Genomic DNA, 27,935 nt, shown 5'->3' on the forward strand with positions numbered 1-27,935 from the left:
AAATCATAGGGAACGGGACTGTCACCTTCTAATAACGGGTTCACCCATGTGGCAGCAATACCACTTAGATGGGACAAGGTAAAGGCAGCTTTAGTTGTGGAGTCAGGGAAGGCCTGGGGGCGACATAGGAAATGCAGCTTACATTGACTTAAAAAGTTGCGGAATTTGCGTCGGTCGCCCTGGAATTTCTCTGGTGCCGCCAAAGGGAAAAGAGTGGGTACATATACCGGGGCTGGAGCTGCCGCTGCGGCAGAGGGCTCTGGTTGGACAGGAATGTCCCCAGATTCCGCATCTGGGGGTAAGGCGTGTCTCTCGCTCTGTATGGCGTCTAGACGTTGATGTATTGCCGTTGTGGCGGCCGTCATGTCTGCCCTAAGGACTGTGATGGCCTGTACCAGAGCAGCCACCGGGCCCCCGGCGCAGGTATCCATAATCCAGTGCAATAGGTTTTTCCGTCTGTCAAGCTCTGAGGTCCACGTAGATTAGTATACCTCCGTCCCCAAGCACCAGTCAGAGAGGTAAGATCAACTCGCTGACCGGTTATTGAGGCCACAGGTGGTGGAACAGGAAACATCGGATCCCAGGTGGCTGCAAGAAAAGCACTGGGTTAGATAAGCACTGTATAGTGATGAATGGCAATGCACAGTAATAAAGCAAAAAGCACCTACCCGTGGGAAACCGGGGATGACTCTACAACTATTTGTTCCCCCTGAGAGTGAATGGAGGTGGTAGTACCACTAACAGGGTCCACCTGAAGAACACACTTGAAGCACGTTGTGTAAGGCAGGTTTCTTGGTTAGTGATTCAAAAAATTACAAAGAAAAAAAAATAATAAAATCCGTAGGGTTGATCCAGGGGTGGCAAAAGTTCAGGTAAATAGTTCCAAGTTGTCAACTCCAGCAAGGGCAAATCAAAATCAATCCAAGGTACGAGGTCCAGAGAGTAGTAGCAGTTCAGGTAAGCAGTCCTAAATTGCAAAAATCACAAGGGCAATCCAAGAGCAACCCAGAAAAATTATCCAAAAGGTCAAAAACCGGGTACAGAAATCCAGAGTACAATAGGTAGCTGTCAGCACCGGCTTCTAATACAATTTTAGTTCCCTTTTTTATCTCTTGAACCTCCTCACCTGTGGAGTCGAAATCCTCCTCAACTGGGCTGAGCGCTCGGTGTGCCGTGTAGTTCTTTTCCTTTTTTCGAGGCTGAGCATGTCTCCCACAAGAGGAAGCCACAGTGAGAGCGTGTAAATACGCCCTGACCGTGTCCCCCTCCCAGGAGGGACAAAAAGGGGGGGAAAAAGCCAGAATAGGCAAAAAAACCCTTGAACCGGCAGGTATCCTAATGGCAGCTGGGCTCGTGTAAAGCAGACGAGAGACGGGAGAAGGCAGCAACAGGAAGCACCGGGATAAGTAAACTCCAGCAAACACCGGAAAAGAAAGTAAACAAACGAAAGGCAGAAAGCCGGGCACGAAGGAGTGAAAGGAGGGAGGAGGGAGAGAACTGAAGGCGGGGACCCGAGAAGGACCGGGAAGAGAAAGGAAAGTGCAAAAGATAAGGCTCGAGGAGCAAGAGGTAAACAGCGTGTAGCAAGGCCGCGGCAAGCGAGGAAAAGCAGCTGACCGTGGAAGGTTGCAACGCGCTGGACCAAGGGAGAGGAGTGGTTAAATAACGCTACGGTCAACCAAGCGGAAAAAGACTAGACCGCTTAGTGAACGCAGCGTCAAGCGTGACGGGAATCAGGAAGTCCGTAAGCGGCAGCGGGGCCAAAGAAGCCAGCTGAGAATGCGGCGCATGACAGTATGCCCCCCCGCCAAGGCCCAGACCTCCCGGTTTACCGGGATGTAATCGGTGAAACTTCCGGAGAAGGACAGGAGCGTGGATGTATGCTTTGGGTTCCCAGGAGTCCTCCGCATGGGAAAAACCCTTCCAATGCACCAGGTATTCCAGGCGCCCTTTGCGGTACCTGGAGTCCAGCAACCTGGATACTTCATACTCGGGTGTATCAGGTGAGTGAGAGAGAGTGGGGAAAGGACGAGCCCTTAGTGACTGTTCGGCACTCTTCAAAAGTGATGCGTGAAACACTGGGTGAATCCGCCTAAGAGAATGTGGCAGCTTTAGGCGGAAGGCCACTGGATTGATCTTGGCAGTAATGGGATAGGGACCAATAAACCTGGGGGACAGCTTAGACGGCCGAGACCATCTAGGAAGGTATTTAGTGGATAACCACACCTTGGAGCCCACCTCCCAATCAGGTACTACCTGCCGGTGCCGGTCGGCTTGCTTCTTGTAGGCCTGGAGGCTATCTCTGAGGTTCAACTTAGCTTTGTCCTGGATTTCCCTTATTCGGACTAGTACCTCCTCTACCGCCGGAAGTGCAGGTTTGCAGGGAAAATGGGGAATGATGGCTCGGGGATGAAATCCATAAGAGCAATAGAAGGGAGACATTCTGCTTGCGGAATGACTGGCATTATTATATGCGAACTCCGCCGTCGGCAGCATATCTACCCAGTTGTCTTGTTCCAAGTTGGTTTAGCTGCGCAAATATTGTTCCAAGGTGGCGTTTAAACGCTCCATCTGCCCGTTAGTGTGGGGATGATATCCCGATAACAATGCGGGCTGAATATTAAGAGCGGCGCATAAGGACTTCCAGAATTTGGAGACGTATTGGCTCCCTCGGTCTGATACAATCTTGTCTGGGAGACCATGGAGTCGAAACACATCTTTAATGAAAACCAATGCCATACCATCGGCAGTTGGTATACCAGGGAGTGGAGAGAAATGAGCCATCTTGGTGTGGGAATCGATGGTCACCATTATGCATGAACATCCTTGAGACAAAGGTAAGTCCACAATGAAATCAGTGGATATATGACTCCACGGACGTTCCGAGATGGAATCTTTTGCAGCAGACCTATGGGTCTCTTTGTGTTGTTTTTACTCTGACAGCAGACTCTGCAGGACCTGACGTAACGTTTAACGTCTTCAGACAAACTTGGCCAATAAAAGGCTCTTCTGATCAGGTCCAAGGTACTCGCCTGCCCCCTATGGCCTGCAGTCTTGTGATCGTGGCACCGGGACAATATGTCTTTCTGAAGAGGTTTGGATGGTACCCAGATCCTCTGATTCTTCAAGAACAAACCATCCTTTTGAATCATGCCTCGGGGTTCTGGATGTAAAGAGACGGCTTCTTTTATCCGTTGAAACAAGGAGGAGATAGTGGCAACAATGCGGTTCCTGGGAAACAACTTCTCCAGGCAGGATGAGGCAACATGGGAGGAAAAAGACTTCCTGGACAGGGCATCTGCCAAAGTGTTTTGGCTTCCAGGAATATAAGTGATGCTAAAGTCATATTGTGAGAAAAAATGCGCCCATTGGGCTTGTCTGGAATTGATGCACTCCATTGACTGTAGAACTTGTAAATTCTTATGGTCGGTCCGGATTACGAAAGGGTGACTGCACCCCTGTAGGAGGTGTCTCCAGACTTCACAGGCTTTTTTCATGGCCAGAAGTTCACGTTCAATTACAGAATAATTCCGTTGGCTAGTAGTGAGAGTTTTTGACAGATAAGCTATTGGGTGTTCCGCGTTGTCATGCTCTTGTAGTAGAACAGCTCCTATAGCTGCGGCAGAGGCATCTGTCTCAACGATAAAAGGTTTGTTTTGGTCCGGCTGGCATAGGATGGGAGCGCTGCAGAAGCTCTTCTTCAAGAGCTGAAAGCTCTCTTCAGCCTGAGGGCTCCAGATGAAGGGCACAGATGTCTTCTTTAATAAGTTGGTAATCGGTAGAACAGTGTTGGAAAAACCTGGCACGAAACGCCTATAAAAATTAGCCAGGCCCAGGAATCTCTGAACCTCTTTGACTGAGGAAGGAGCCTGCCAATGGAGAATAGCCTCAACCTTTTTTTGATCCATTTGTACTCCTTGTGGTGAGAGGATAAACCCCAAGTAAGGTACCGAAGATGCCCCAAATACACACTTTTCACGTTTGGCCAATAAATGATGTTTTTTAAGGCGCTCAAAGACTTCTGTGAGATGCAGCAGATGCTCTGACATAGTCTGTGAAAAAACAAGTATGTCGTCAAGGTAAACTACCACTGAAATAAACAATAAATCTGAAAATATCCAGTATATGAACCTTTGAAAAATAGCTGGAGCATTGACTAGTCCGAAGGGCATCACGTAGTATTCGTACAGGCCAAATGGCGTCCTGAAGGCCGTCTTCCATTCATCTCCGGGACTTACTCTGAGTAAGTGATAAGCATTGCGCAGATCCAGTTTGGAGAAAACTGTCGCTCCCTGTACCGATTCCAAGATGTCAGGAATGAGGGGCCTGGGGTACCTGTCCTTGCGAGTTACCTTATTGAGTCCCCTGTAGTCGATGCATGGCCTGAGGTCTTTAGAATCCCTCTTTGGGATAAAGAACAAGGGAGCACCCGCCGGGGACTTAGAGGGTCTGATGAGACCGTTGCATAAGTTGTCATCCAAATACTTTCGTAAAGCGTCCTTTTCAGTCTTGGATAAAGCAAACATTCTGCCGAATGGCACCAGGGCATTGGGTATCAGCTTGATGGAGCAGTCCTCCGGTCTATGGGGTGGTAATGCCATGTGGGCGGATTCAGCAAACACCATAGGGTATTCTTCCAATACCTTGGCAATAGCTGGAATTAAAATGCAAACAACTAGACTTCCAGTCGACATGGGGATTATGTTGTCGCAGCCAGGTGATCCCCAAGATTAGGGGAAAATGGGCTGCTCGAATGATGTCAAAAGTAATGACTTCTGAATGCTGAAAAATAGTGAGAGGAAGGGGTTTGGTCGTCTGAACGATGAGTCCTGAGCTCAAAGGTGTACCGTCAACTCCTTCTACTTTCTGGCCGTGTCTGCGATCTATCCGTGAAACACCAACTTTGTCTACCCAAAGGGTGTCAGCGAAGTTCCCTGCGGCACCGCAATCCAAGAGAGCCAGCGTCTCTACAGGGCTGCCATGGATAGTAACCTTAACCGTTATAACCATAAGGCGGGAATCCTCAGAAGGGTTCGAGGAATCAATTGACATAGTCACGTAGGGACTGGAAGACTGCCCTCGATAACCCGTCCCAACTAGGCTCGAGGGTTTGCGTTTTCCGCCGGTTTCTTGGTTAGTTCAGTACAATTATGCACCGTGTGGCGATCAGAGGCACAATAGGCACATAGGCCCTGTTCCCTTCTCCTCTTTCTTTCGTCAGGCGTTAGAGAACGGCGAGTAGTGCCGATTTGCATGGGGTCGTCGTGAGGTTTGAGCCATGTTGAAGGTGGTGAGGAGGTCCTTGAAAAGGAGGTACGTGTCTTTCTTCTTTCTTGGCGTCTTTCTTGCATCCTGAACTCCATCTGAAGGGCGGCCGTCATCAGATCCTGCAGGGAAGTAGGATGAGGGAAGTGAGCCATTTCGTCTTTTAATTCTTCCCTAAGGCCTCGGCGGAACAGAATAAATTGGGATTGCTCAGACCAACCCGTCTCCAGGGCCAATCTCTTAAAAGAGGAGATATAAGACAGCACATCAACTTGTCCTTGACGAATGTCCATCAAGTCTTCTCCATCTGCCATTGAAATTTCGGGTCTTTCAAAGGTTCGTTTGACAAAGTCAACAAAGGCATCGAAATTCTGAAGGACAGGGTCATTTCCGGTGACTAGGGGGGTGGCCCAAGCAAGAGCGTTCCCTGTCATATTGGACACCAAGAATCCAACCTTGGCATGATCAGAGGCATAGGTGCGGGTTCTGAAGGAAAAATACACCCTGCAGGCGTCAAGGAATTCTTTTAGAGTTTTGGGGGAACCATCGTACTTCCCCGATGACAATGACATAGGAGGCAGGTCTGTGTTAGGGGGCTCCCTCACTGCCACCATTTGCTTTAACAGGTTGTTTTCGGTTTTCATATTTTGCATTTCGAGAGAGAGGCTTTGTACTGCAGCAATTAGTTCCTGCACTTGCTCAGGAGTTGCCATGGTTGTTGTTTGTTGGCGTTGCAAACTGTCAGCACCGGCTTCTAATACAATTTTAGTTCCCTTTTTTATCTCTTCAACCTCCTCACCTGTGGAGTTGAAATCCTCCTCAACTGGGCTGAGCGCTCGGTGTGCCGTGTAGTCCTTTTCCTTTTTTTGAGGCTGAGCGTGTCTCCCACAAGAGGAAGCCACAGTGAGAGTGTGTAAATACGCCCTGACTGTGTCTCCTTCCCAGGAGGGACAAAAAGGGGGAAAAAACCAGAATAGGCAAAAAAACCCTTGAACCGGCAGGTATCCTGATGGCAGCTGGGCTCGTGTAAAGCAGACGAGAGACGGGAGAAGGCAGCAACAGGAAGCACCGGGATAAGTAAACTCCAGCAAACACCGGAAAAGAAAGTAAACAAACGAAAGGCAGAAAGCCGGGCACAAAGGAGTGAAAGGAGGGAGGAGGGAGAGAACTGATGGCGGGGACCGGAGAAGGACCGGGAAGAGAAAGGAAAGTGCAAAAGGTAAGGCTCGAGGAGCAAGAGGTAAACAGCGTGTAGCAAGGCCGTGGCAGCGAGGAAAAGCAGCTGACCATGGAAGGTTGCAACACGCTGGACCAAGGGAGAGGAGTGGTTAAATAACGCTACGGTCAACCAAGCGGAAAAAGACTAGATCGCTTAGTGAACGCTGCGTCAAGCGTGACGGGAATCAGGAAGTCCGTAAGCGGCAGCGGGACAAAAGACGCCAGCTGAGAATGCGGCGCATGACAGTAGCAGACTCAAGATGCAAAAATGACCACACACCGTCAGAACAGCTGAGAAGCGTTTGAATGCAGAAACGTTTCTCTTTTATGGTGTGATTTCCTAGTCACATGACTATCTTGACCTGCCCCTGATTGCTGGGTTTGTATCATGTGATCACGTGATGGGCTCGTGTCACGTGACCGACACGTAAACACTGATTGGAAAAAGTGTTACGCGTGCGGTCACGTGAGCGGCCAAGAAGCGAGGAGGTCCAATGTGATCATAAACGCCATGGCCGCCCCCAACAGTATCGGGACCAGCGGCGCCATGGATGCCGCAACACCAGGGAGCCAGCAGGGCGCCGAGCCGCCGAGGGCAATCGCTGCCCGTGGCTAGGTGTGGCCACAAATGAAGGCAGGTGCCACCCCCGCCGGCACTTGGTCGGCCCACCAGCGCGCTGCCGCATTGAGGTACGTGCAGCTGTCGGGTGCATGACAGTTAAGAACACATGTACTTATGACTTTGGAAGATACAGACCGTGAATCTCAAACAAGTATTACTGAAGTTTTGTCAGATTTGGACATTGTTCAACAGAATGTACACATTAAAGAACTCACCAAGAAATTGAAGTTTACGCCTGTTTTTCCTATTGATAACATCATTGACACCTTTTATCAGGCAGTAGTAAAGGTTGTACATAAATTAGCTGACAATCGATTGCACAACTATAAACAAGCCGCTTACAATTTGTGTAAATTGGAATTCCAGGCATTACAACAATTGGCCACCAATTCTGCTTTAATTATCAAAGAAGCAGACAAGGGTGGGACTGTAGTCATGATGGATCGACCCAACTACATTACGATGGGTATGCGCCATCTCAATTCAGGTAGATTCTACCTAATACTTCACAAAAATCCATTGCATGAAATTCAGACTCTGGCAAACCAATTGATCCTTAAATGGCATAAAAAAGGTCTACTTATGGATGTGGAAAGACATTTCCTTACGGTCGATGGCCCTATCATGCCAATGGCCTATTTCTTACCATAAATCCACAAAGAATTTGAAGATATTCCGGAAGAGAGGCCTATTGTAAGTGGAGGAAGCAGTGGAGTCAAACCCATTTCCATCTACGTTAACGAGTTCTTATTACCAGCTGTTTTATTGACTCCCACATTCATCAGAGACACGATGCATGTACTTGAAATATTGGACAAATTAGATCCGCTTGAAAAATGTTGGCTAGTAACTTTTGATGTGAAAGCATTATATACTTCAATCGATCATCTGAAAGCAATCCAATGTGTGAACTATTTGTTTTCGTGAATCATCTGCTTCTTATTTTGAACATGTAGAAATGGTGAAAGAATTTCTTTTATTCACTTTACAAAATAATGTGTTTCTTTTCAATAATGTTTTCTTTAAACAACTGATTGGCATCGCAATGGGGGCCAGCTTTGCCCCGGCACTTGCAAATGCATTCATGCGTCATTTTGAGCAAACATTTGTTTTCATTGATTCAGACTACTCTCAATATATCCACTTATGGAAACGTTATATTGATGATGTTATTTTTATTTGGTCAGGTACATCTAACACTCTTCAACAATTTATATCTTTTTTGAACAACAATGATTGGAGGATTCAATTTACTTCCACGAGCATTCAAACTCAGATTGACTTCCTAGATCTTACCAATCAGTTGTCTGACAAAGGTTTGCTTACAAAAACGTTTTGTAAAAGTACGTCTGTTAATGCTACCTTGCACGCCAAAAGTTGTCACAAAAAGCATGTAATTAATAATATCCTAAAAGGTGAATTTATCTGTGCAAGGAGAAATTGTTCAGACTTACATGATTTCCTTGCAGAAAGTTATTTGATTAAATCACATTTCATAGAGAGAGGGTATGAAACTACTAACCACAACAAAACTGCTGAAACAGTATGCCAGGTGAAGAGATCTGAATTGTTAGTTCCTAAACTACACATTCCAACATCTGCCACTCAGAAAATTAGGCTGATTACCAGATTTAACACAGATAGCTTTAAAATACACAACATAGTGAGTAGACACTGGCACCTCTTGCACCTAGACCCAGACATCTCTAATTGGCTTGATCCTAAACCCACCATCACGTTCAGCAAAGGCAAAACTCTGAAAAATAAACTCTGCCCTTCATTATGGGCCCACTCAGCTCGACAACTACATGGGTTCATTCAGCCAGGATCCATGGTTTCCATAAATGTGGTTGTTGCAACATGGGTAAATACACATTAGAAACTCAAGTTGTTTCATTTGGAACTCTAGGTGAGCATAGGGTAAACTCTTTTATAAATTGCAACACCAAATTTGTGGTGTATTGTATCATTTGTACTTGTGGGCTTAAATATATTGGCAGTACAATCAGACCATTAATAATTCGTATTAGAGAACACCTATCAACTATTGGTAGTCAGGACGCCAAATATCCACTGGCAGCACATTGGCAAGTGCAGCACCAACCTGACAGTAAGGACCTTATTCGCTTTGTGGGTTTGGCAAAAGTTACATTGGCCCCAAGAGGAGGCAATTTACAATTGAAGCTCCGCCAACTTGAGGCTCGTCTCATTTATAAATACCGTACAGTTTACAATGGTCTTAATTCGGATCATGAATTTGCAGTGTTCTTATAAATACGTAACATGGCATTGCTATATTACTTTTTCGTCTGAGTGTAATCTCAGTTGCCAATGATCTCTCTCTGTTGTTCTGCTTCATCGCTTTGAAGGATCCGGGATTATTTGTTGTTTGCAACTGTATTCTTAGAAGTGATTAGACAGCGCAACCTTTGCACATTTTTTTAACAATGACAAGTTTGTCCAACTAATTCGGCTTCATAACATGCAGTGACCTGGACTCTATCTCCAGATGCCCAGGACTCACAATTGATTAATTTCTATATTGTGTTTATATTTATGTGGCATTAATATTAGTATCTTTATAAATTTGAATATGGCTGTTGCCTTAACAGTCACTCTACCAATCGCCATTCAGCGTGTATGACTTATCACGTTAATTTTAACCGTGGTTCTAAAACTAATGTCCTGCCGGTTTCACTTACTCAGAATTAACTTTGTTTTTTAAAATTGTTATAGTTAAAATATATAACACCCTTTTAAGTAAGTAATGCCCCCTTTTTGGGGCCATTGGCAAGCTCTAGTGGCTTCACATTATGGTTTTCAGTCTCAAGTTTACCCCACCCAAGATGGCGCCTAAATCTGGTCCACCACTCCTCCACTGCGATAACATTCTAGCTTTGCTCACACTCCGAGATGTTGTTTTTAAATGTCTCCCCCTGCCTGCGGCTTCGTGCCCAAGCCTAATTTTTGCTGCTATTCCAATGCTACTAGGTAAGACCCTTTAGCTATGATCCCTTGGACCATACTTACGATGTAGCTGCCAGCTGCCAGTATACTTCACTGGCAAGCTGCGGCTACACAACAGGACTTTTTCCCACGCATTCCACAATATTACAAGCACGGCCTGATGCTTTCTAATTAGCAACATATGGTAAATTTCTATTTCAGCCACAAATTATGTCTAATAATACTTTTTCACCTAACTCGCCATAACTTTATTGCGCATGTTAGACCATCTGTCCACTTACAGCACGTTATATGCCCAATTTATAACTCACCGCGATCAAGCATACAACTTCTTTAGTACCTAATAATAAATAACTTGATGGCTTATGTTGTTTAATCTGTCTATTTACAGTGTGCTTCATATAGTTTTCTCTGATCCCAGACCTTACCGCATCTGCGAAGCATTAGAGGTATGATCTAATTATTTTCCTTTCACCACGCACCTACAGGTGTTTGTATTCTGGGTGCAACTGACTATCTGTTTAATTCTTTACTTTAGCTGACCTAATTACAGACATCTTTATGCCTCCTCTGCATCAAATTCTATGCTCCATATACAAGGTACCTTTTCACCTTATAAATAGTTGACAAAATGTCTTGGATCGCGCTGGACTACCATTTTTGAAATTAAGGCTCTGTTTCCACATTTGTTTTCCTTTTTCCCTTTCTCTCCCCCCTCTTCTCCTTTGATTGTATTCTTAGTTTTTTTCATATGCATTAATATGACTATTGTATGTGACATGTGCAAAATGCAATTTATATTTCAATCATCCTAATTATTTTACATTGACTTGTTGCCCCTTGTGACACATAACAGTGTGCCTTGTTTTGTTTCTTTTTAAAAAATGTCAATTTAATTTCTATTTTGATTACACATGTTTTAATATTATGTTGCATATATTAATGTTACATATCAGCCTCAGATGAAGAGCCAGTTTAGCTCGAAAGGTGTGTCAGGCTGTTTTTGATCACCCTGAATAAACATCAGACCGCATTCTAATAGTTGCACTTACTTGGCGCAGTGTGTTTGGGGACTCTCTGTTCTTCCATTATCTGGGATGATCGCTGTCCTTTCACGGTTGCAGTAATAAGGAGAAACATGGCAGCCTTTAGGTTGTGAAAACATACAGATGTGAAAGTGTTGCATTTCTTCTCACTAATGGAATGCAAAGGGCATCGATTAAACATCGGTGATGGAACATAAGAACATTCTCTGAAGAATGTGAGGACTGGGATCGATTGATGAACGGAATCGGCATTATAAGATCACTGTTCACAGTTATACAAAAAATGCAAACCATGCAATGTTTGCTAGATATAACCTCTATTGGCAAAAGTTATAAATGTTTTCATGTACATAATCTCCTCTACTTGTTACATTCCAGACTATTGCTGTTTTCTTTTAAATATACTTTTAAAATCCTTTTTGTGAAAAGAAACCAAACTTTCGCATTTTGTGTGGATGTGTGTGTTTATGTTCCTGGTTCTGCATTAGGTAACTTTATGACGTGTGTGATGACAGGGTAAGTTTGGCTATGCTGCCCACGAACATCATTAAAATATGTGGCGCATATCGTGCTGACTAGTGATGTCAGCTTTAGTGGTGGGTGATCTGAATTACTGCTCTAAGGGTACTTAAACTTAGGGCAATCGATCAACGGATAAAATTAGCACAAGTTGGTGGTACCCGACCTGTCGTTTTCGCATGTGTAAAAGTGAGAAAAACTAAGGTAAGATGCATTGGAAATATCTTTAAGATCGATCTATGTATGCTCAAAAATACATGCCTGATCGAATGGCCCAATAACATTTCTGAGCGAACTAACCCTTTAATAGATTGGGTGCGAATCCAAAAGTAAAAGAAAACACAAAGCATCTACTGTAGCTTGTAGGAGTGCTTCATCCGATCTTGGCTACACAATCACATACACCTCAATATATTAAGTCAATGCAAAAATAAATAACCCCACACAGGCCATTGGCTCATTATCACATTCACATTTATTTTGTTATGATGAGCTTCATGAGAGGGGCCATGTAACTATTGAAGAGAAATGGTGAGAGACCTGATGTCAACCTTTATGGCTATGGTGTCACTGACTTGACTCCACTATTCCTCCCCCTCCTCCTCACCTGAGAGATGGTGGTCACTGTCTTCAGGACTGATGGACCTTCTGGTTCTGTAGTCCTTTTCCTTTCTTGTTTGGCGTCCGAGTCTCCCACGAGAGGAAGCCACAGTGGAGGCCAAACAAAGCACTCCACTGGGACTCCGTTCCCGGGAGGGACAATTAGGGGAAAAAGCCGTAAGCGGCGGAAAAAACCCCTGCTGATGGCACCGGAGTCCTCGTGGAAGCTGGGCTCCGATTGGAGATGGAAGAGCTGGAGGCTAGGAGCCACAATGTGAGTAGTACGGGTAAGAAAAAAGTAGAGTACTTGACCAAGGGAAAGGAAAGAGGAGCGGGGAGCCGTGGAGAGGCATGGCGAAAAAGGAGGCACGGGAGCCGGGTGAAACAGGGAAAACGAAGGCGGGGAAAAGGCAGCAAGAAGAGAAAGAACGTAAACAAGCATTCGCAACGGTCGGCAGCGATGGGACAGCTGACTGCGAGGTTGCAACGCACTACGCTGACTGGGAGGCGGGACTAAATAGGGCAGCGGAACCAAACAAAAAGACTAGACCGCGCGAACGCATGTTGCAGCACACGTGTAGCGCTTCCCTGTATTTAGTTGAAACTTCGGCCACACACACCAGGAAAGGATACGGCGTGTGACAGTATGCCCCCTCTTAAACTGGAGGCCCCCGGGTTTCCCTGGATGCGCTCTATAAAACCTCCTAAGGAGTATAGGTGCGTGGATATGGGAAAGAGGCTCCCAGGAATCCTCTACACTGGAGTAACCTTTCCAATGAACCAGATATTCTATGCGGCCCCTGCGGTATCTGGAATCACTTATATAGGAGATTTCGTATTCATCTTGGGTGGTCGCGGGAGCAGGGATAGGCGTGGAGCGTGTACATCGTGACTGATCTGCACTCCTCAGTAACGAAGCATGAAAAACAGGGTGAATCCGTTTCAAGGCGGGGGGTAGGCTGAGACGAAATGCCACTGGGTTGACTTTAGCGGTGAGAGGGAAAGGGCCGATAAAACGAGGAGACAACTTAGAGGGACGCAACCAGCGTGGGAGAAATTTGGTGGAAAGCCACACTTTGGAGCCCACCTTCCAATCCGGAACATCCTGCCGGTGCCTGTCAGCCTGTAGCTTGTTTGTGCGACGGCTCTCTGACAAACTTAGCTTGGCTGTCTGTTGAGCTGCCTTTAGCCGAAACAACACCTCCTCCACGAGGGGCAAGGAGGAGTGAACTGGAGAGCGGGGGAGTATAGACCGAGGATGGTAACCATAAGAGCAAAAAAAAGGTGACATCTTGATGGCGGAATGTGTAGCATTATTATATGCAAACTCTGCCGTAGGTAATAGCGAGACCCAATTGTCTTGCTCAGCATTAACATAAGCCCGTAGATATTGCTCAAGAGTTGAGTTTAATCTCTCTGTTTGGCCGTTAGTTTGGGGGTGATACCCCGATGATAGGGCTCTCTCAATGCCGAGATTCTGACACAGAGACTTCCAGAACCGAGACACAAACTGGCTCCCACGATCTGACAATACCTTATCCGGGAGACCATGAAGCCGGAAAATGTCTTTAATGAAAACTCGAGCCATTGCCTCAGCCGTGGGCAGCCCAGGAAGTGGAGAAAAATGCGCCATCTTGGTAAATGAGTCGACCATTACCAGGATACAAGAGCAACCTTGTGAGACCGGTAAGTCCACTATAAAGTCTGTGGTAATGTGACTCCAGGGATGAGTGGGAACATCGTCTTGTTGTAAGAGACCAACAGGCCTTTGGGTAGTATGCTTGCTTTTCTTACAAACAGCACAGGTCTGTACATACTGTTTGACATCCTTAGGAAGGTGGGGCCAGTAAAAGGTCCTTTGGACTAGATCCAAAGTGCCTGTTATTCCTCTGTGACCTGCTGTCTCATGATCATGACACCACGATAGGACTTTGTTTTGTAGTTCCTGAGAAGGCACCCAGAGTTGATGTCCCTTAAACAGTAAGCCATCCTTCTTAATAAGACCAATGGGTTCTGGATGACAAATCGTAGAGTCTTTGACTTGCTGAAGAAACGAGGAAAGTAAACCAATGATCTTGTTTCTTGGAAACATTCTTTCGAGTATGGTCGTAGGTAGTCGGGTACCATCGGTCTTCCTGGAAAGGGCATCCGCCAAAGTATTTTGGCTTCCTGGTATGTAGGTAATCAGGAAATCGTATTGGGAGAAAAAATGCGCCCAACGAGCTTGCCTGGAGTTAATACAATCCATAGATTGTAAAACCCATAGATTTTTATAATCAGTCCTTATGATAAAAGGATGGCTGCTTCCCTGAAGTAGGTGTCTCCATTCTTCACATGCATTCTTCATAGCCAGGAGCTCCCTTTCTATGACGGAGTAATTGCGCTGGCTTTCTGTGAGTGTCTTAGATAGGTAGGCCACCGGATGTTCCAGGCCTTCATGTTCTTGAAGGAGGACCGCCCCAACGGCTGCAGATGAAGCATCAGTCTCAAGTATAAACTGTTTGGTTTGGTCGGGCTGTCGTAGGATGGGGGCATGACAGAACTGTTCTTTGAGACGACGGAAGCTTTCTTCTGACCGCGGGTTCCAAGCAAATGGCAGAGCGGATTTCTTTAGTAGACTGGTTATGGGCAGAACTATATCCGAAAACCCGGCAATAAAGCGCCGGTAGAAATTTGCTAAACCCAGAAATTGTTGCACTTCTTTTACAGACTTAGGGGCCGGCCACTGAAGAATAGCCTCCACCTTACTTCTGTCCATCTGTACCCCTAGGGGGGTAAGAATAAATCCCAGATAGGGGACTGAAGAGACACCAAAGAGACACTTCTCCCTCTTGGCCAAAAGGTGATTTTCCTTGAGCCGGGTTAATACCTCTGTGAGGTGTTTAATGTGATCCGACATGTTGTTAGAGAACACCAATATGTCGTCAAGGTATATGACGACAGAGATGAACAGAAGGTCATAGAAAATATGATCCATAAACCTTTGGAATACCGCTGGTGCATTAACGAGCCCGAAGGGCATCACACGGTACTTGAAGAGGCCAAAAGGTGTTCTAAAAGCAGTCTTCCATTCATCTCCCTTCCTGATTCGGAGCAAATGGTAGGCATTTCGCAAATCTAATTTGGAAAACACTGAGGCACCTTGTACTGCTGCCAGTATATCGGGTATCAAAGGCATCGGGTAGCGGTCCTTCCTGGTTACTTTATTTAGACCTCTATAGTCTATGCAAGGTCGGAGATCCGAGGAATCTCTCTTAGGGATGAAAAACAGTGGGGCTCCTGCCGGTGACTTAGATGATTGGATAAGACCGTTGCAAAGATTGTCATCCAGATACTTTCGCAGAACTTCTTTCTCCCTATGGGACAATGCAAACATTCTGCCAAAGGGTACCAATGCATTGGGAGTCAGTTCTATGGCGCAATCTTCGGGCCTATGGGGGGACAATTCCGAAGGAGAAGAGTCGGCAAAAACTGTATCAAAACTCTCTAGAATCTGAGTGACCGAGTGAACTCCCACAGTGGTGTTATGTTCACTAGAGGATGTTTCCACGGCCTGATAGTGAACCCCCTGCAAACAATGTTTTTGGCAGTAAGGAGAACTGAAATCCAGGCGATTGGAAGCCCAATCAATGTGGGGGTTATGTTGCCGGAGCCAAGTAATTCCCAATATGAGAGGAAAATGAGCGGCTCTAATGATGTCAAACGTTATGTTTTCTGTGTGTTGATGGATGGAGAGTAACAAAGGTTCCGTAGATTGAGTTATTAATCCGGAGCTCAAAGGTTTGACGTCCACTCCTTCCACTTTCTGTTCTTCCTGGCGGTCAATGCGCCTGGCACCAATCCGATTAACCCACACGGTGTCCGCAAAGTTTCCGGCCCCACAATCGAAGAGAGCCAGTGCCTCAATTTGGTTCTCCGCAATAGTGACTCGAACCGGAATCACCATAAGGCGAGAGTCTTCGGTAGGATTGGATGAGCCAATCGACATGGAAACATAGGGACTATGAAAGACCCCTCGACATCCCGTCCCTTCTAGGATCGAGGGCCTTCGTTGTCCGACTGCTTATTGGACAATTCAGGACAGTTCTTTACTAAGTGCTGATCGAATCCACAGTAGGCACACAACCCATGCTCTCTCCTTCTTTTCCTCTCCTCAGGAGTAAGGGAACGACGTGTAGCACCTGTTTGCATCGGCTCTTCTATTTGTTTGGGCGAAGCAGGTGGAGGAGAGGGACTGCTTGGGAAGAAGGATCGGCTCCGCCTTTTCTCTTGTCTCCTTTCTGACATTCTGAACTCGAGTTGAAGGGCGGCTGTCATTAAATCAGCTAGCGAGTCTGGGCGAGGAGAGCGAGCCAATTCATCCTTTAGATCTTCTCTAAGACCGCGTCGAAATAAAATGATCTGTGACTGCTCTGACCAACCTGTCTTTAAGGCCAGTTTTTTGAATGTCGAGATATAAGAGAGCACGTCCGACTGTCCTTGCCGGATATCAAGCAGGTCCTCCCCTGCTGCCAGGGCAAGTTCTGACCTCTTAAAGGTACTCTTGAGTAAATTCAGGAAGGCCTCGTAGTCCTGAAGCACAGGGTCAGCACGGGTCACTAAGGGAGTAGCCCAGGATAATGCGTTCCCCGGCATGTTGGAAATCATGAAGCCCACCTTAGCATGGTCCGAGGTGTACGTGCGGGCTCTGAAAGTAAAGTATATTTTGCAGGCGTCCAAAAACTCTCTCAGTTTCTTAGGCGAGCCCTCGAATTTGCCTGAAGAAAGCGCCATGGGGGGTAAGTCAGTGGATGGTGGTTCCCGGGATGTTACCATCTGCTTCAGTAGGGCATTCTCTGCCTTCATATTCTGCATCTTTAGAGAGAGGCGCTGGACTGCAGCCACCAGTTTCTGCACTTGTTCAGGGGTAGCCATTGTAGGTACTGGGCGTTGCAATCTGTCAACCTTTATGGCTATGGTGTCACTGACTTGACTCCACTATTCCTCCCCCTCCTCCTCACCTGAGAGATGGTGGTCACTGTCTTCAGGACTGATGGACCTTCGGGTTCTGTAGTCCGTTTCCTTTCTTGTTTGGCGTCCGAGTCTCCCACGAGAGGAAGCCACAGTGGAGGCCAAACAAAGCACTCCACTGGGACTCCGTTCCCAGGAGGGACAATTAGGGGAAAAAGCCTTAAGCGGCGGAAAAACCCCCTGCTGATGGCACCGGAGTCCTCGTGTAAGCTGGGCTCCGATTGGAGATGGAAGAGCTGGAGGCTAGGAGCCACAATGTGAGTAGTAAAGGTAAGAGAAAAGTAGAGTACTTGACCAAAGGAAAGAGGAGCGGGGAGCCGTGGAGAGGCACGGCGAAAAAGGAGGCACGGGAGCCGGGTGAAACAGGGAAAACGAAGGCGGGGAAAAGGCAGCAAGAAGAGAAAGAACATAAACAAGTGTTCACAACGGGCGGCAGCGAAGGGACAGCTGACTGCGAGGTTGCAACGCACTACGCTGATTGGGAGGCGGGACTAAATAGGGCCGCGGAACCAAACCGAAAGACTAGACCGCGCGAACACGTGTTGCAGCATACGTGTAGCGCTTCCCTGTATTTAGTTGAAACTTCGGCCACACACGCCAGGAAAGGATACGGCGTGTGACACCTGATCCTTGTGGCTTGCCGCAAGTTGATTCTATTGGTTCTATCAGTAAGGATTTTAGCTATTGTTTAGGGCAGCTTATGGTCGCCAGATTCTTCTAGTCTTTTAAGATTGTGTGTCTGTGCTGAATGTGAGAAACCTAAAGGTGTCTCACTTACTAGTTCCTAGGGATCTGTCATCAAGGTGGCCAGGACACGGTCATCGCTATTGGATCCAGTTCTGGGGGGTGGACCAGTGTGGGAGGTTCACCTGGATGGGGGGTCCTCGGGGAGTGAAAGTGGGACACTGACTGTGAGAAGCGGTATCCCCTTTCTTATAAAACCTTTTCCCCATCCTACCACGTAGGATGCTCCGAAAATCTCTACCCCCCACTTTTCTGACACAAAAACTTTCCGAAACCATGAAAGACAATGGACTAACACCATAGTCGTTTACCTGACATGTCCCAACACAAGGGTCAGGCAGAGTCAGGCAATCTTCTTTACCCCCCCACTAATCATCCCTCCAGCCTCATGAACATTGCTCTCTGGAACGCCAGATCCATCTGCAATAAGACCGCAGCTGTTTTAGACATGTTCTTTCATCTCAACCTTCATTTCCTATGTCTAACTGAAACCTGGATCCCCCCTCACAACACTACTGTTCCCGCTTCCCTAACCACCTCCTCGTCCTCCTTCTCTCCTTCTCTCATATCTCTCGCTCTACTGGCCGTGGTGGAGGTATTGGCCTCCTCTTCCACCCTAAATACCTTTCCTCTACCTCTTCACCATCTCTTCCTTCTTTCCCTTCCTTCGAATTCCTTTACAAATCTTTCTCCTCTCCTCACCCCATCTCCTTTATAATCATCTATCGACCCCCTGGCCCTCTTTCGTCCTTCTATGATGACCTCAATCACCTCCTTTTGCTCATCTCTCCCTCCCCCTCTCCTCTAACTGTACTTGGCGACTTTAATCTTTCAACTCCCTTCTCCCCCTCATTCCTCACCCCTTTTCTCCATCCTTGACTATACCTCCTTTCCCCTCTCCCTTCTTCTCCTACTCATTCCTCTGGCTCCACTCTAGTCCTCATCTTCAACTCTTCCTACCCCTCTTCTCCCTTCTCTACACTTCCTATCTATCTCTCCGATCATGCTTTACTCTCCTTCTCCCTTACTCCCCTTCCTCATCCTTCCTCTACTATGCCCTCTCCTTCCATCTTTTCACGACGTGACCTTTGCAACTTTGATCCCTCCCTCTTTCTTGACACTTGCTCTTCTTCTCTCCCCTCTCTCCAAGATTTCTCTTCATTGTCGGCCAATGATGCACTATCCACTCTCTTCTCTTCTATCTCTTCCTCTCTTGATCTAGTTTACCCCCTTTCCTTCTTCTGTCCAACCCGGAAACCCTCTCAACCATGGCTCTTTCCTTAACTTCTCTCTATGTGGCGTCTCCTCCGACGTCTTGAGAGACTCTGGCTCAAATCCCCTTCACTTTCCAACCAAACCTCATATTTCTCTTACCATTCTCTATACGACTCTTGTCTTGCCTCGGCTAAACGCTCCTACTACTCTAACCTTTTCCACTCCCAAGCCTCCCACCCTCGTTGCATCTTCCAAACTCTCTCTAGACTTCTCTCCCCTCCTACCCCTGAACCCTCTACCTCTTCTACCCTTTCTCCCTGCGACTTTGCTAACTTCTTCTCCTCCAAGATTCTTGCCCTTCGGCAAAAAATCAACTGCTCCTCTTATTCCACCCCATCTCCTTCTCCCCCCCTTATCCTGCATGTCTGACATCTCACTTGTCTCCCATTCTGACGTCTCCACCCTTCTCTCCAAAGCCCACCCCACATCAGCTCTAACGGACCCTCTTCCCTCCCTTCTTATCCCTAAGATATACCCTCTTCTTATTCCCTACTTAACTTCCTTCTTCAACACCTGCCTTTCCTCAGCTACCTTCACCTCTGCTTTCAAGCACGCCACTATCATCCCGATTTTGAAGAAACCTTCTGCTGACCCCCTTCTTACCTCTAACTTCCGTCCTATCTCTCTTCTCCCATTCCTCTCTAAGCTTCTCAAGCGCCTCACCTACCCTCAGCTCTCATCCTTTGTCATCAATCTCTCTCTCCTACCCCCCTCTCAATCTGGCTTCCATCCTAAACACTCTCCTGAAACTGCCCTCACCTACATCCTTAACTCCCTCATCTCCACTCGACACTCTAAGCAATCCTCTGTCCTTATTCTTCTTGACCTCTCTGTTGCCTTTGACACTGTCGATCACCCCCTTCTTCTCAACACTCTTTCTTCCTTTGGATTCAAAGGCTCTATTCTTAACTGGCTATCCTCATACCTCTCCTCCCACTTTTTTACTGTTTCCTGGGGAGGCCGGTCCTCTCCAACCCAGCCTCTGGAGTACGGCATACCCCAAGGTTCGGTGCTTGGCCCTTTCCTTTTCTCACTCTACACCTCCCTCCTTGCCCCGGTTATCTCCTCGTTCGGCATTTCCCACCATTTCAATGCTGACGATACTCAGCTCTTCTTTTCCTTCTCTTCCTTCTCTACCAACCTCCACCTGAAACTCTCTTCATGTCTTACTACCATAAAGAACTGGATGTCGTCCCGCTTTCTCTCCCTCAACACTGACAAGACTGAAGTCGTATTCTTCCCCTCCAACTCCGCCCCCCCTCTGCTCCACCTTTCATTCACTTTCCTCCTACTAATCTTCCTATCTCTGTCTACGCTCGCAACCTAGGCATTCACTTTGACTCATCTCTCTCTTTTTCCCACCATATCTCCCTCACCTCTCGTGCCTGTCGCTACCACCACTTCAATATTCGCAAAGTCCACCCCTCTCTCACTTTCCATGCTACTAAACTTTTAATCTCCTCCTTTATCTTCTCTCGCCTCTTCTACTGCTCCTCCTTACTGTTTGGACTACCTATTTCTCATCTTGTCCCCCCTCAAATCAATCTACCATTCTGCCGTCCGTACCCTCTGTCTCCTTACCTCCCGTGACTCCATCTCTGCTTCCCTTACTGGCTGGCTTTCTTTTCACTCCCAACTTAAATTTCATTTTCTCGTCTTATTCTTAAAATCTCTTCATGGTCTTGCTCCCCCTTATCTCTCCTCCCTCCTCTCTTTATACACTCCCTCCCGCTCCCTTCGTTCTGCTGACCACTTCCTTCTCACAGTTCCTCCATCCCCTTGTGCCCCCTCCTGTTTACGCTCCTTCCAGCTCCTACCCCCCTGCACTGGAACTCCTTACCTCTCTCAATCCGCTCTATTCCTACCTTATCCTCATTCCGCACTTCCCTTAAATCTCTCCTTCTCCATTCCCCGCCTTGAAACCCCTTCCCCCTTCTTGTTTCCCCTCCTTCCTTTATCTTTTTCCCCTTGATCATCTCCCTCCCCTCCTCCACCCCCCACTCTCACCCTTTCCCCTTCCGTTCCCTCCTCCTTCTCCTCCTCACTCCTCCTTCTCCTCTTCACGCCTCCCTCTCCCTCTCAATCCTACTGCACTACTCTCCCTATTCCCTTCAGTTTAATTGCTCTTCTTACTGTTTTGTTGGACTGATTCATAATTGTAATTTGCTTCTACTGTTATAATGTTATATGTATCAAGTTGTTAAAATGTTCAGTGCTTTGGAGTAAAGCGCAATATAAACAAAATAAATACAAATACAATACAAATACAAATTAACAATAACCACACACACCTGACAAGCCTTTCTCTTCCCCACAGGGATAAAAGGTGGAGCACGAGAGCACACTACGAGCAAGGCAGTCCGCATGACGAAACAGCTATTGCAGGACAGCAGTTCAAGAGCAGGAGAAAAGCAGTGAGAACTGAAGAGGCGACAAGGAGAGACGCGACCTTGCCCTTTTCGACCCAGACCTGCAAAGCCTCTGTAGAAGGAATCATAAGATCGCGAACAATAGCCGACTTGTGCTGTAGCAGATGTCAACAGTGCACGGAGCCCTCCTCCACTGATAACCAAGGCAGGTAGAGATGCTTGTTACCATGGTGCCGTCCTTGACTGCAGAGACAAGAAAAGCCAAGCGGTTCATCACAACCAGTGAGTCGAAGGGAGAACTGATAAGAAACCAAACTGTGTTGAGCAAAAGTTGCAAATGGCAAATTAAGGGAAATCAAAGAACTGTTAACACTGCAGGGGAAAACCAGCTGCAGAGGGGTCCGGCGCCAAGTGGGTGTTCACTCGAAAGACTCTGGCTGATCCCCCTTATTGTTGAAACTACTCATACCAGAAGGCCATAGGAGAGCTGTAAGGAAAAGGTCAAAGTGGTCATACAGGGGTCGAGTAAAACCCCCTGTACAGTCGAAAGTCTTTGACCGGCAAGTAATTGGAAAGCTAAGGGAAAAATCCTGTATTGTGATAAAGTAGAAGGAACTACTGTGTAACTGGCAAACGTGAACCCGGCTGAGGAATGCCTGTAGAACGGGGTGAAGCATGATGCCCCAATGAAAATTGTGTTGACATGAGGGAACCCGACGGCGGGATGTCCTCAGTGGATTGTTTAAATGTAACAGGTGAAATCTTTTGAATATAAGCTGTAGTGAACCCAATGGAGGGAGGCTACCATTTGAGAAGGGTCTGAGCCAGGAGGAGGGAGATCCAGGAGTGAAAAGCCATCACCTAACAACTTGTGAATACAACAGGTGAAATATTTTGGAATAAAAGCCGTAGTGAACCCGACAGAGGGAGGCTAACATTCGAGAATGGTCTAAGCCCGGAAGAGGGGGACATAGGCCGCCTTCCTCATTTTGTCTTGCTGGCGCTCGCACTGGAGCATCAGCTGTGATTTTCTCTTCCCTCGATCAGCTGGAGGGGCTTGCCTCAATGTGCTGCTAACTTCCACCCGCCCTCAGCAGCCCACTCACAGGTAGGAGATCGCCAGGGCTTCTCTCATCATTGCGATCATGCCGCACGTCTTTTGGTGCATTTTAAAAGCTTTTTCAGAAATAAATTGTTTTTTTCATTTTGCCTACAAAAAATGAAAACAGAGCATCTATGAAGGACTAATTGATTGACTCGTTTTGGCCTTATTTTACTTTGGCTACCGAGGCCTGATTGCTGTTTGCTTGCCATCCCTCTGGGCCCTTCCTGCCACCTCGTTGCACTTGCAAGATGGCCGCTGTTCTTTCTACACTACACTGAGGCTTGTGCCTGTGTGTGCTTCCACCATCACAAATTGGCCCTTGGCTTGCTTTAATTGGCCTATCAGGACCGGCAGGCTTTAGCCGGCCCCTGACTCAAAGGTCCACTACAAAAGGTCCTGTCTGCTCCCTGTCCTGTATGGAACGCTACATGAATCCACTAGCTTCATTCTGATTCTGTTGGCTCTCTCCATGACCACCAATCTGGCTTCAGAGCTGCCAGAAGCACGGAAACTGCTCTCCTGAACATCCGTGAAGACCTGCTCTCCAACCTTGACTCTAACATTCCCTCTGTCCTCATCCTACTCGATCTCTCCTCCGCTTTCTACACGGTCAACCATAACACCCTGATCAACCGTCTCCTTAACAACCTGGGTATCACCAATCAGGCTCTGGCCTGGCTGACCTCTTTCCTCTCTGATCGACCCTCCCAGGGACAACTAGGATCCTTCCTATCTTCTATCTCACTCTCTACCTGTGGTGTTCCCCAGGGGACTAACCTTTCGCCTAGGCTTTTCAACCAATACCTGGCAACTCTCGCCTACTGCATTTCCATTTTCTGCTCAAATTTCCAGTGCTACGCTGATGACACCCAACTCATTTTCAGGCTTCCTTCAGCCACCTCCTCTCCTTCCCTTATCTCTGATTGTCTAATCGCCATTCAAAATTGGTGTGCCGCCAATGATCTTTGTCTAAATGCCAAAAAGACTGAGATCCTTCTCATTGGTACACCTTCATCATCCTTTCCCCTCACTCTCTGGCTGGCCTCCCTTGGCCCTCCTTCTACCCCCACCTGCGAGGCTAAGAACCTCAGCGTCATCTTTGACTCTACACTGTCCTTCTCCTCACACATCTCTGACGTCTCTAAAAAATAGAGATATTCTGCCTTTCCTCTCCTTCCCTTAGAAGCACATTGTCTCCCAATCTCTGGTTCTCCCCAGATTGGACTACTGTAACAGCCTCTTTCTAAATCTACCTGCCTTCACTCTCCGCCCTTTACAACTAATCAAGAACAGGACTGCTAGACTTGTCCTTGGCCTCAAACCCTGGGATCGTATCTCTCCAGCTCTGAAAGCCCTCCATTGGCTCCCAGTGGATGCAAGGATTACATTTAAAACCCTCTGCATTGTCCACAAGGCTTTCTGGGCCTTGGTCCAAAATACCTTCAACTATCCCTCCGTAAATACCTTCCCTCTCGAGCCCTTCGCTCCTCTACTTCGAACTCCCTCAGGATCAGTCGTTTTTCAAAAAACATGCCGGGGGTAGATCTTTGTCTTCGGCTGGGGCCTCCCTTTGGAACAGCCTCCCTGCCACCTTGAAACTTGAGGATAGCCATCTCTGGTTCCAGAAGCACCTCAAGACCTTCCTCGTCGGCTCTGCCTTTTCCCCTGCTGATCTGTTTGCTCTCTCGGCACCGTGCACCTGGCCACCATGTGTCCTTCGGGCCCAGGTACCTGCTCACCTGCCACCCTCCGGCCCACCACTTGCACTGGGGTCTGTGTCTGTACCCATAAAGTGCTTCACGCACTTTTCTTCTGCACTTATCAGATATACCCTATCTGACTAACCCTGCACTTGCCACTTGCTGGCTGCACTACCACCATTTCATTGTGTTTATTTATTTATATATTTATTCTGTTCTCTCCTCTGTTCCGCACTTTCCACTTCTCCCCCCTTCCATGCACTTGCGTGTTTCTTAATGTCACTGGGCCTAGTAAGATCACTGTTTTTGTTCTCCCCTGTCCCCCTCCCTTTTGCCTGGTCGCGCTCTGAAACACTTGTGTATGAGCGCAATATATAAATAAAATATGATTTCATTTCATTTCAATCACGGGTGAAAGCCATCACCCAAAGCAATGCAACAGATGAAATCTTTTGAATAAAAGCCATAGTGAACCCGACATCGGGAGGCTGCCATTCGAGTGGGGTCTGAGCTCAGAAGAGGGGGACCCAGGGTGAAAGCCATCACCCAACGTACATACAGAAGCAGAACGTTTGTTTTGTTATTTTGAACACATCAGGTCCTCGGAGGCAAGAGACTTTTTTGTAGAAAGAGACTTAACCATTGAAGATCCTTTTACCTGAGAATGGAACTGTAGCCTTGTGCTGGGAAAGCCAGAGAGTGTGCTGTGCTCAGGAGTCCTGCCTTGTCCAGTGCTCAAAACGTGGGGAAGGGAGACCCACGGCTACAACATCACGATTTATCATTTGTGAACACTTCCTTCTTTCTTGCGGACCCTATCCCAGATTCTTTTTATATTTAGTTGTAAGGATTGGCAATAGTTTTTTTTGGTATAGGCCCTTTTATTTGACAAGACGCCACTAGGAATGCCTTATTATTATTTCATGGTTGTAGCTTGCTCCCATCTTAAATTTAGGTTTAGAGTAGGCGTTTTTCCCAAACTACCTATACAGTTTAATAAACACCCTTGCACTGTGATCACTTGTGTCTGTCTTTACTGTTGCCCCCATGAGTTCCTTACATGAAGCTGTTATGTTCACTAGTATAAGATTGTGTGTTGTTGTAGACATTCATATGTAAGTGGTCCCAGTTTGAGAGGAATATGGATTCAGTTCCTCTCATTGGTCTAAAGCCTACTTGGAATTGGTCCAGTAGTCCGTTTGATTCCACTTAGTTGAGGATTTCCTTGTCTACATGGCTCTCCAATACTTTTGCCAGATAGTGTAAGTTTGATATCGGCCCATATTTAGTCAGGTCATCTATTTTGCCTGTCTTGCTTTCTAGAAGTGGTTTAATATAGGCTGATTTGTAGGGTTTTGGTACAATCCATCCCAACTGCAATATCCCCCCATGTACCTGTTTTACTTGTCTCGGGAGGATAGCTCAGAGTCAGTGCGCTTGCCTTGGAAGCAATACGACGCTGGGCAACACAGGTTTGATCCCCGGGTCCGCGCTTAGAAACCTCCAGATATTAAGCGCATTATAAATAACCAATCATACTACAGCTGTAATAGCCCCCACACCATTCCACGCCACCCCCAAAAACTTTATTTCATTAACATTTTTGTTCAGGTTTGGCCTTACCAAGCAGACATTGAGGCACCTTACAAGGTTCAAAAGGTGGGAAATGAAACAGAATGTAATCATTGTTTTCAGGACAGTATAGGAAGACTAGAATAGACATGTACCAAGGCTGGATTATGTGTGGGGGGAATAGGTATATTTTCAGGCTTTTTTCGGGAAGTGGTGAAGAAGGATGTAGATGTGAAGTAGTAGGGTGTTCTCCAGGATCTGGGTGCCGCTGGATAAATCCTTGTTTTTGTGTCCATGTAAGTTTGCAAAGTGGACTGTGAAGAAGGTGCTGGCTAGCTTGACTGGTTTTTGTGTGGGTGATGGTTTTAGTTTGATGTGAAAGAAAGACAGGGTTTCGAGGCAGATGGCTTTGAATAAAATGCAGAGCCCTTTAAAGGGAACTCACCGGGGAATGGAGAGCCAGGGGAGCTGGGTGAGAGATGGAGTGATGTTTAAGTGTTAAGGCAAGGGGAGGATGAGTCTGGCTGCTCTGTTCTGGATGGCTTGCAGAGGGCAAGTGTGCCGAGTGAGGACAGCATTACCATAGTCCAGTTTGGACAGAACCAGTGCCTGGACTGCGGTGCAGAAGTTGTCAGGGAGGAAAGAATGTGCCTTATATTCAGTGGTGTAACATAAGATGTGGGCCCCCCCTGCGAGCCATGCTGAGGGGGCCCCCAACTCAGCAACAAATCAAGGGTCGCCCAACACTCTAGGCCGGCCTAGATTATCACACTTGTGCAATACGCACACACGTGCTGCTGAACGGATATGCCACACACTGCACTAGGAGAAAGATATAAATATGTATTTTAATATAACATACAGCACACTGTCTGAGAAAAAATGGCTAAAAAGCCAGAGTGTTTGCAATTGTTTTGTAGGGTAACACCAATCCAATAGATCCAAGTCACCAACAGTGCACAGGAACATTAATTCTTTGCTTTTAAAAATTCCATGCCACAATGAAAACATGTCCAACTGGCTGCACAATGTAGACCAGTGTAGACATGTAATAACAATATAGTAAAGTTTGCCAGGACACATTTAGACATATCTAGACTGGTTGCACCAAAATGGCAGTCGAAGCAATAACACTCATCGAGAATAGAACACACATTCAAGCCTGTGTCTCTGTGGCCTTTAACAACACGGCCAAACTCTTTAAAATCTGAAAAGAACTGGTCAATCCTGTTGCGGTCTTTACGTCTCCTGTTCCCTCCCAGGCCCTCTGTATGGCTCTGTCATCTCACTTCTGCGCTAAAACTCAGGACACCCTGTCCTTCATCTCCTCTTCCTCTCCCTCTTCCTCTCTCGGCTCCCCTTTGGCCATCTCTACCTTCCTTCCTCCTTTCTCCTATTTCTCTCTGACAACACCTGACAAGGTTTCTAGACAAGTCCGATCTATGAAAGTGTCATCCAAACAGGTGCTCTCCTGCTCCACCAGAACCATCAAGAACCATATTGACACCCTCGCTCCAGCCTTGACCGATTTCTGTAATCACTCTTTCCCCTCTCCTGTTAAGCACTCCCTTATTCACCCACTCCTCAAGAAGCTTTCTGCCGATCCTGCCTGACCGGCAAACTATCGCCCAATCTCCATCACCCCTTTCCTGGGCAAACTCTTGGAAAAGCTGGCCATCTCCCAGCTTACTCTCCACACGGAATCTGTTGGTTGTCTCCATGAACATCAGTCTGGCTTCAGAGCTGCCAGAGACATGGAAACTGCTGTCCTGAACACCTGTGAAGTTCTGCTCTCTAACCTTGATTCCAGCATTCCTTCTGTCCTCATCCTCCTTGATCTTTCCTGTGCTTTCGACACGGTCCACCATGCCATCCTGATCAATCCTGATCAATCAACTCCATGAGAACCTGGGCATCACGGAT

Source organism: Ambystoma mexicanum, chromosome 5p (genome assembly GCF_040938575.1).
Source record: "Ambystoma mexicanum isolate Mex_15411 chromosome 5p, UKY_AmexF1_1, whole genome shotgun sequence".
Taxonomy (NCBI): Eukaryota; Metazoa; Chordata; class Amphibia; order Caudata; family Ambystomatidae; genus Ambystoma; species Ambystoma mexicanum.